We start from the raw sequence: 8,468 nt of genomic DNA on the forward strand, positions 1-8,468 counted from the left end.
TTTTTCTGTCAACTAAAAAAAATTAATGGATAACAGCCTCACCTACGTACATCTAGCAACAAGAATTTCTTGTGATTAAAAATGCTTTTAAAAGATCTCTAACATGTTTACATACCCAAATAATTTGTTACTAATACTTCACAAGGAATATCGTTTTATTACTGTAATCACAAAATGATAATTTCTGTATAGGAGTATATAAGTGAACATTAATCAATGCATTGATAATTCACTTCATAAAGAGGGTGAACACACTACAGAATGTATTGTAAAGAAAAAATACTGTAAAATTTTCTGGTCTTGCAGTGTACTTTTTAGCGTAAGTATTTAAGACACAGTAGTGTTCAATTCAGCAAAGTACCGCAGAATGTCATGCCACAGCCCGCTTAATTCAGAGAGGGTCAGGACATGCAGCTTGTAATGAAATGTCAGAGTATATATATATACATATATATGTATATAAAAAAACCACATGTAATTCATAAAATATAGAGTGGTTTATTTAGATGGTTTTAAATGATTTCACTGTGGAATTCAGCATAACTGGAACAAACATCCAAGATCTTCGTAACAGAAATCTTCTTGCTAGGCAATGGCTTTGGCTTCAGGCAAGAATGCCTCCCAGTATTTTATCAGCTGTTGCTGTGTTTGTACTAATGATTCTAAGTACTTGATAATAACAGTTTTAAAATCTTTCACTCGTTCTTTCTCAAATCTTCCCACTTCTTTTCGAATTGTTTTAGAGATCTGTTCAAAATCTCTTTCTCCTTGTTGTACTTTTGCCTCCCACTCTCTTATTTCACTTTTAGTTTGCTGTATTTTATCTGGTTTATTAGCAACCACCATTTTTGCCTTAGTTTCACGTTTTTTGAGCAAAGTAATTTGAGCATCTTCCCATTTCTGCCAGCACTTCATTCGATGGTCAAACACACCTTTCACTGTGGCAATAAGACGAATGTAGTCACTAAGTAGTTCTGAAAACATAAAAGTCAGCAAAAGCTTGTTCTTGATGTAACTGGTCTATCTTCTCCTCCACCTCCACAAGCTGAGACAAAGCTCTAGATAAAGCAGTATGGTCCTCAGAGTTACCTAACATGGCGGCACTTTTAGCAAAGGCAGCTGTGTTGGCTGAAAGCTCTTTTCTATGACAGACCAACGCTTCAACACTAGCATGAAGTTTCCTAAGTTGCTGATCCAGATTATCAAATTGCTGCTGCTTTTCTTCAAACCATGCATCCGATTCATTCATCTTGATTGTCATTTTGTTGACAGCGTCGGCAGCCTTGTTCACCATCCTCAATATTCCCGCTCCACTCAGAGCCTGTGTGTTAACTGCTCTAGGCAGCTCTGAACTTTCCAGGAACTGCCTTAAATCAGGATCCTGTAGTAAAGTTGGATGCTTTACTGTTCTTTGAAGATACCTTTCAAGAGCTGCTCTCCGTTTTTCTACAAATTCAGTGGATGATGAATCTTCTTTACCCACTTTGACCTTGGTCATGCCTACTATACTCTTTTCTGGAGCTGGTGCTACAATATAACCAACATGTAAATACTTGCTTGCTAACTTGCTATGCAAACCGAGAAAGTCACTGAATCTTCTTTTCACTGAAAATTCACTCTTACTGAACATGGAAAGAGAAGTCTTTGTTGTTGCTCTATAAGCCATGTAAGCATTCATGCCATCACCAACTTTCTCTGGATCTGATAAACCAATTTCTATATCAAAAACATCTCCATTTGCTTCTTCTTCAATCTCCTCCCTGGATCTATCGAAGATCACAGGAGCAGACATACTCTTTGATTCAATTCTGGGAACAATGAGTGTAGTAGGGGTCACAGGTGTGACTGCAGGAGAAGGATCTGAAGACAGGATAGGTTCATTTTCTGGACTATCCAGAGAAACTTCTTCTGTGGCTTCTGCGAAAAGATCTTCTCTGTTGTCATCTAGCACCACCTCTGCAGGTTTTGGACCATTTGAGTTTGGACTCACATCTTCTGCAGGAAGACTAGCTGGTTCTGGAGATGATGGACTTGAGGACAGAAGCCTGTCTTCAGTGGCAGCAAGACGAGTAGATCTCCGCAACCCCCCCTACCAAACATTTAAAGGAGAATTAATACCTATTCTTCTGAAACTGTTCCAAAATGTAGAAATGGAAGGAAAACTTCCAAACTCATTTTATGATGCCAGCATTACCTTGATCCCAAAACTACACAAAAACTCCATTAAAAAGGAGAATTACAGACCAATATTCTTTATGAACATGGATGCAAAAATTCTCACCAAAATACAAGCCAATAGGATCCAACAGTATTAAAAGGATTATTCAACCATGACCAACTAGGATTTATTCCTGGGCTGCAAGGGTGGTTCAACATCTGCAAATAAATCAAACAATGTGATACACCACATTAATAAAGGTAAGGATAAGAACCATAAGATCCACTCAATAGATGCAGAAAAAGCCTTTGACAAAATACAGCTCCCTTTCTTGATAAAAACCCTCTACAAAGTAGAGATAGATAGAACATACCTCAACATCATAAAGGCCATATATGAAAGACCCACAGCTAGTATCATCTTCAATGGGGAAAAACTGAGAGCTTTCCCCCAAATGTCAGGAACACTACAGGAATGTCCACTCTCACCACTGTTGTTCAACATAGTACTGGAAGTCCTAGCCTCAGCAATCAGACAACAAAAAGAAATAAAAGGCATCAAGATAGGCAAGGAAGAAGTCAAACTTTCACTCTTCACAGATGACATGATACTTTATGTAGAAAACCCCAAAAGACTGCACCAAAAAATTCTAGAACTGATACAGGAATTCAGCAAAGTTGCAGGATATAAAATAAACAGAAGTCTGTTGCATTTCTGTACACCAATAATGAAGCAACAGAAAGAGAAATCAAGGAATCAATCCCATTTACAATTACACCAAAAACCATAAGATACCTAGGAATAAACCTACCCCAGGTGAAAGATCTATACTCTGAAAACTATAGAACACTTATGTAAGAAATTGAGGAAGACACAAAGAAATGGAAAATCATCCCATGCTCATGGATTGGAAGAACAAATATTGTGAAAATGTCAATGTTACCCAAAGCAATCATTCAATGCAATCCATATCAAAATACCATCAACTTTTTTCAAGGAAATGGAACAAATAATCCTAAAATTTGTACAGAACCAAAAAAGACCCCAAATAGCCAAAGGAATGTTGAAAAAGAAAACCAAAGCTGGAAGCATCACAATTCCAGACTTCAAGCTGTATTACAAAGCTGTAATCATCAAGACACTATGGTACTACACAAAAACAGACACACAGATCAATGGAACAGAATAGAGAACCCAGATATGGACCTTCAACTGTATAGTCAAATAATCTTTGACAAAGCAGAAAATAATATCCAATGCAAAAAGACAATCTCTTCAACAAATGGTGTTGGGGAAAACGGGACAGTCACGTGCAGAAGAATGAAACTGGACTACTTTCTTATACCATACACAAAAATAAATTCAAAATGGATGAAATACCTAAATGTGAGACAGGAAGCCATCAAAATCCTGGAGGAGAACACAGGGAGCAACCTCTTTGACCTTGGCTGCAGCAACTTCTTACTAGACACATCTCCAGAGACCAGGGAAACAAAAGCAAAAATGGACTATTGGGACCTCATCAAGATAAAAAGCTTCTGCACAGCAAAGGAAACAATCAACAAGGCTAAAAAGCAACCTATGGAATAGAAGGTATTTGCAAATGACATATCAGATAAAGGGCTAGTATCCAAAATCTATAAAGAACTTATCAAACTCAACACCCAAAAAACAAAAAATCCAGTCAAGAAATGGGACATTTCTCCAAAGAAGACTTATGAATGGCTCATAGACACATGAAAAAATGCCCAACATCACTCATCATCAGGGAAATACAAATCAAAACCACAAGAAGATACCACCTCACACCTGTCAGAATGGCTAAAATTAACAACTTAGGAAACAACAGATGTTGGCAAGGATGCACAGAAAGGGTAATCCTCTTACACTGTTGGTCAGAACGCAAACTGGTGCAGTCGCTTTAGAAAACAGTATGGAGGTTCCACAAAAAGTTAAAAATAGAGCTACCCTATGACCCAGCAATTGCACAACTAGGTATTTATTTAAAGGATGCAAAAACAGTGATTTGAAGGAGCACATGCTCCTGAATGTTTATAGTAGCAATGTCCACAATAGCCAAAATATGGAAAGAGCCCATATGCCCATCAACAGATGAATGGATAAAGATGTGGTATATATATACAATGGACTATTTCTCAGCCATCAAAAGGAATGAAATCTTGCCATTTGCAATGACATGTATGGAACTAGAGGATATTATGCTAAGCAAAATAAGTCAGTCAGAGAAAGACAAATACCACATGATTTTACTCATATGTTGAATTTAAAAATCAAAACTGATGAACATAGGGAAAGGGAAAGAAAAATAAAATAAGATTAAAACAGAGAGGGAGACAAACCATAAGAGACTCTTAACTCTAGGAAATACACCGAGAGTTGCTGGAGGGGAGGTGGAGAAGGATGGGATAATTGGATGATGGGCATTAAGGAGGCACTTGATGTAATGAGCACTGTATGTTGTATGCAAGTGATGAATCACTAAATTCTACCCCTGAAACTAAAAATACACTATATGTTAACTAACTTGAATTTAAAATCTAAAAAATTTAAATATATATATATTTTATATATACAATATATAAAATTTTAAATATATATTTAAATATTAAATATAAATATATTTTATATTTAATATATTAATTATATCAATATATTTATATTTAATAAGTATATTTATATATTAAATAAATATAAATAAATATATCTATATAAAAAGGTTGAGTATTAGTAATGCTCAACGGTTCAAAAGAGCTTTCTTTTTAACTCTGGCAATAACCCTTGGCTGCATTTTAGAAACAAAGGCAAGAATTATGATAATGTAAATACCAAAGTCAGAAAAAAAGAAATACTAGTTTCTGATAATCAATGCAATATGCTCACCAAAATGTATTAAAATGTAGTCAGGGAAAAAACACAGTCTTCAATTGTTAAAAACTCTGTACAATGATTATTAGGTTGTTGACAGTGTATAAGTATGTGTCAGCTAATAGCTAAGCAGAGAAAAGCAATTAACAAGTTTTTTAATTGGAATTTAATTTAGACTCATATTGTTAAGACTAATTATGTATTTTTTTAAATGGTTTGCTCCAGCAATACCTTGAATCATTCAACAAATATTTATTGAACACCTGTCAGATGTCAGGCCATGGACAAGGCATCCCAGCACTATGGATAGATGAAACATGACCCGACCTCAAGTATTATCAGTCCACTTAGGAGGACATCTGATCTGTCCTATAACATGGATATGGTCACAGTGCTATAGAAGACATTTACAACAATGAAATTCAAAGGTTTCAGATTATTTCAATTTCACCAATAATGAGATCTGCAATCAAGGTCAAAATAATTGCTCTCAGTAATGATTATATCAACAAATGGAAATGAACATCAATAGATGAACTAAGCAGTTAGTTCTTGAAGCATCAACTAGCATCCAAGGTCTACATATACTCCTCTTTCACCAGACCCCTGAGGTCAGTTCCACACATCTATTTAATTCTCCCAGTGCCTGGTTTGGTGCCTCCCTTGCAAGAGGCATTCAATATCCCCTGAATGAATTCAGCATAACATTCTAAAAAGCTCCTCCCCTTTCTTTACCTTGGCAATAAACAATGGGTCTGCCTTCTGGGTACCCAGCTAATTAACAGCCCTGTTATGTGAATTAATTGACTGAATTTCCTCATTTTTAAAGCAAGATGACTCCAACAACCTCCTAGGGTGGTTGTAAAGATAAAACAAGATGGCATATATGAATTTTTCTGACGAATAGTAGACATTCAATAAATGTTACTGCCTTTTTCTTTACTGAACTCCTCTCCCCTCCCCTGTTCTATGGAAGCAAAAATGACAAAGTTTTCTCCAGTTAATATATACAAAAGACAACTAACAATAACTAAGTACTTTTGAGCCAGCTTTGATTATTTTTAATACTTTCACTTCAAACATATTATGTGTAGGTAGAATTATTTTATTTTACACCTTATATTTACTTTATTAAATTATGGATTATAAATTACTTTAGAAATAAGGCAAAACTATTTTGTTGAAGGAAATTATTGTACATGCAAATAGGACTAAAATTCTGCTAAGAAAATAAATATACTTTATTGGGCTTAAGCAGATTTTCCCATGGTCGTGAATCTAAGAATGAATATTAATTAGAGAAACTCTTTTTAAGGAACTGACATGTCTGAAGTCTGAGTTTGAAACCATTATATTCCAGCCATAGAAAACAGATTCAGGCTGTGGGTCTAAGAGAAATGAGTGTGCACCCACACCTGCCAAGTGGCACCCTTTGGGGTCTATTTCGGTTGGCCGTGTTTGGACTCAGTGTTGGCATGCAATACCTGCTCGGTGAAGCTAACACCAAACCTCCAGGGAGCGGCAGGCATAATCATATCTATGATTATATATATATATAAGAGGGGGAATAAAACACACTGGATGAGTGCTCCTGGCTAGTACTGGGCTTAGTGGTCTACTAACATTTTCTCACATAATCCTCACACAAATTTATAAAGTAAACACTATGACCCCACTTATGAGACTTTGAGGCTAAGTAACTTTCTCAAGGCTTGTACCTGGGTCTGTCTGATGGCAAAGGCTGTATTTCTAACAAACTCTCAATTCCCCCCTTGTTTACCTTAGAGGGCTTTCTAGAACACTACCACTGTATTTCCTATCAGTAAACTGCTTATCACCCACATGCCTGGAGTAATAGAGCTTGCACCTGGATGTAAACTGGCTACATCACTACACACACTGCTGAAGTCTCTGTGGCAAGACATTGTAGACAGAGGAAACAGTGCACTGATTTATGTCATGGCAAGTTCCTTATTGTCAGAAACCGCGCTGAGTAGCTGTTCTAGAATTTGGATTGGACTGTGAGTCTTCCTTCCCTGTCTTGTCATGGCACTTATGTTCTATAACATAACTGCTTGCTTGTATGTCTCCTTGTGGACAGGGATTTGGGCTCACTGTGTTTCACTAGTGTTACTACCATTCGGTGGGGACTGGCATGTGGGGTGAAACCTACTTACCATCCCCACGCCTGAGCATTTCCCAAGGGCATCTTCTGGGCATCCTCAGGGCTTTGTCCAAAAAGCACAAGGTGAGTGAGGACAAGAGAACTAACAGATACCAGCATTCTGGAGAGTCCCACAGTAATGCCCTCAGGGGTCCTTGCCAGGTTGCCCCAGGAAAAGGGTTAAAAATTGAAAATGCTCCTTCTGGATGCCACTGAAAGTCACATTGCAGCAGCACTCAAGAAAATACTTAACCAGGTAGCTTTTGGGTCCTATATTCACCTTTCCTGAAGTCTTAGGGGGAAAAGCAGTAAATCAGCTAGGGAGGGTTTGTTGTTGTTGTTGTTGTTGTTTTAACCAAAACTGATAATATTTTCTCAACCCACCAACCCATTGCCTGGTCCTACATTAGCCCTCTGTGAGTGTGAGTGTGCAAGTGTGTGAGTGTGTTTGTGTGACCAGTATGTGACCCACACTGTCTCAACAGTTGTATTTCCCTAGCACCCTGATGAATATGCGGATCCACTTTATTGTTGCTCCCCCAAAGACCCTGGAACCACTCAGTTCATCTCAGTTCAACAAACATCATTTGTCTTCCTTTGGCCAGGAACACTGCTGGGAACTGAGAAATCCAAGATAATAATGTGTGCTTTCTGCTGTTTAAGATGTTCCCACCTAAATGATGAACAGCTCGTTTTAGCATGGTATGCTAACTGGTGGGAGACAAGCCTGGGAGAAAGTGGCCTGTAGGACGTGAGGTCTCAGCAGAGTTCTGAGGAACAGATGAGAATGAGTCACTCATAGAAGAGAAACAGAGATTTCCAGAAAGAGGGAATAGCATAAGCAAAGCACAGTCATTAAAGAGTATGAAGGGTGCAGAAAAACAAGACTTTGATATCAACAAGATGCAAGACAGGGAATGGTGAGGCATGGGCCTGGAGAGACAGGCAGGAACAGGGAGAGATGGGCTTTGTCAGCCTGAGGAGATCAGGGTCTACTTCATCTTGCAGATGAAGGCCAGCCATTGGAACACATTTAAGCAAGAGAGGGCAAGGTCATATTTGCATTTTCAATAAACCACTCGGGCAGCCAGAAGACCACTGGGAGGCTATCATAGCAATCCCAGAGACAGATGATCAGCAGAAATTGAGGTTGGACAAACCACAGAATCACGAAATATTTAGGACGACCTCAGAGAATCTAGCAACCGATTGGAAGAGTGAGCAAGATGATAGTATCCAGATATGCCACAGTAGTGTCAT

The 8,468-nt window shown here is 37.8% G+C and overlaps 1 pseudogene; it reads right to left on the reverse strand.

Moving 5' to 3' along the window:
* Positions 1 to 478: 478 nt before the first annotated feature.
* LOC102750857 (sorting nexin-2 pseudogene) lies at positions 479 to 2,029 on the reverse strand (annotated as a pseudogene).
* Between the last annotated feature and the right edge of the window lie 6,439 nt (positions 2,030 to 8,468).

Source organism: Leptonychotes weddellii, chromosome 8 (assembly GCF_054177405.1).
Source record: "Leptonychotes weddellii isolate Sample4059 chromosome 8, ASM5417740v2, whole genome shotgun sequence".
NCBI classification, from domain to species: domain Eukaryota; kingdom Metazoa; phylum Chordata; class Mammalia; order Carnivora; family Phocidae; genus Leptonychotes; species Leptonychotes weddellii.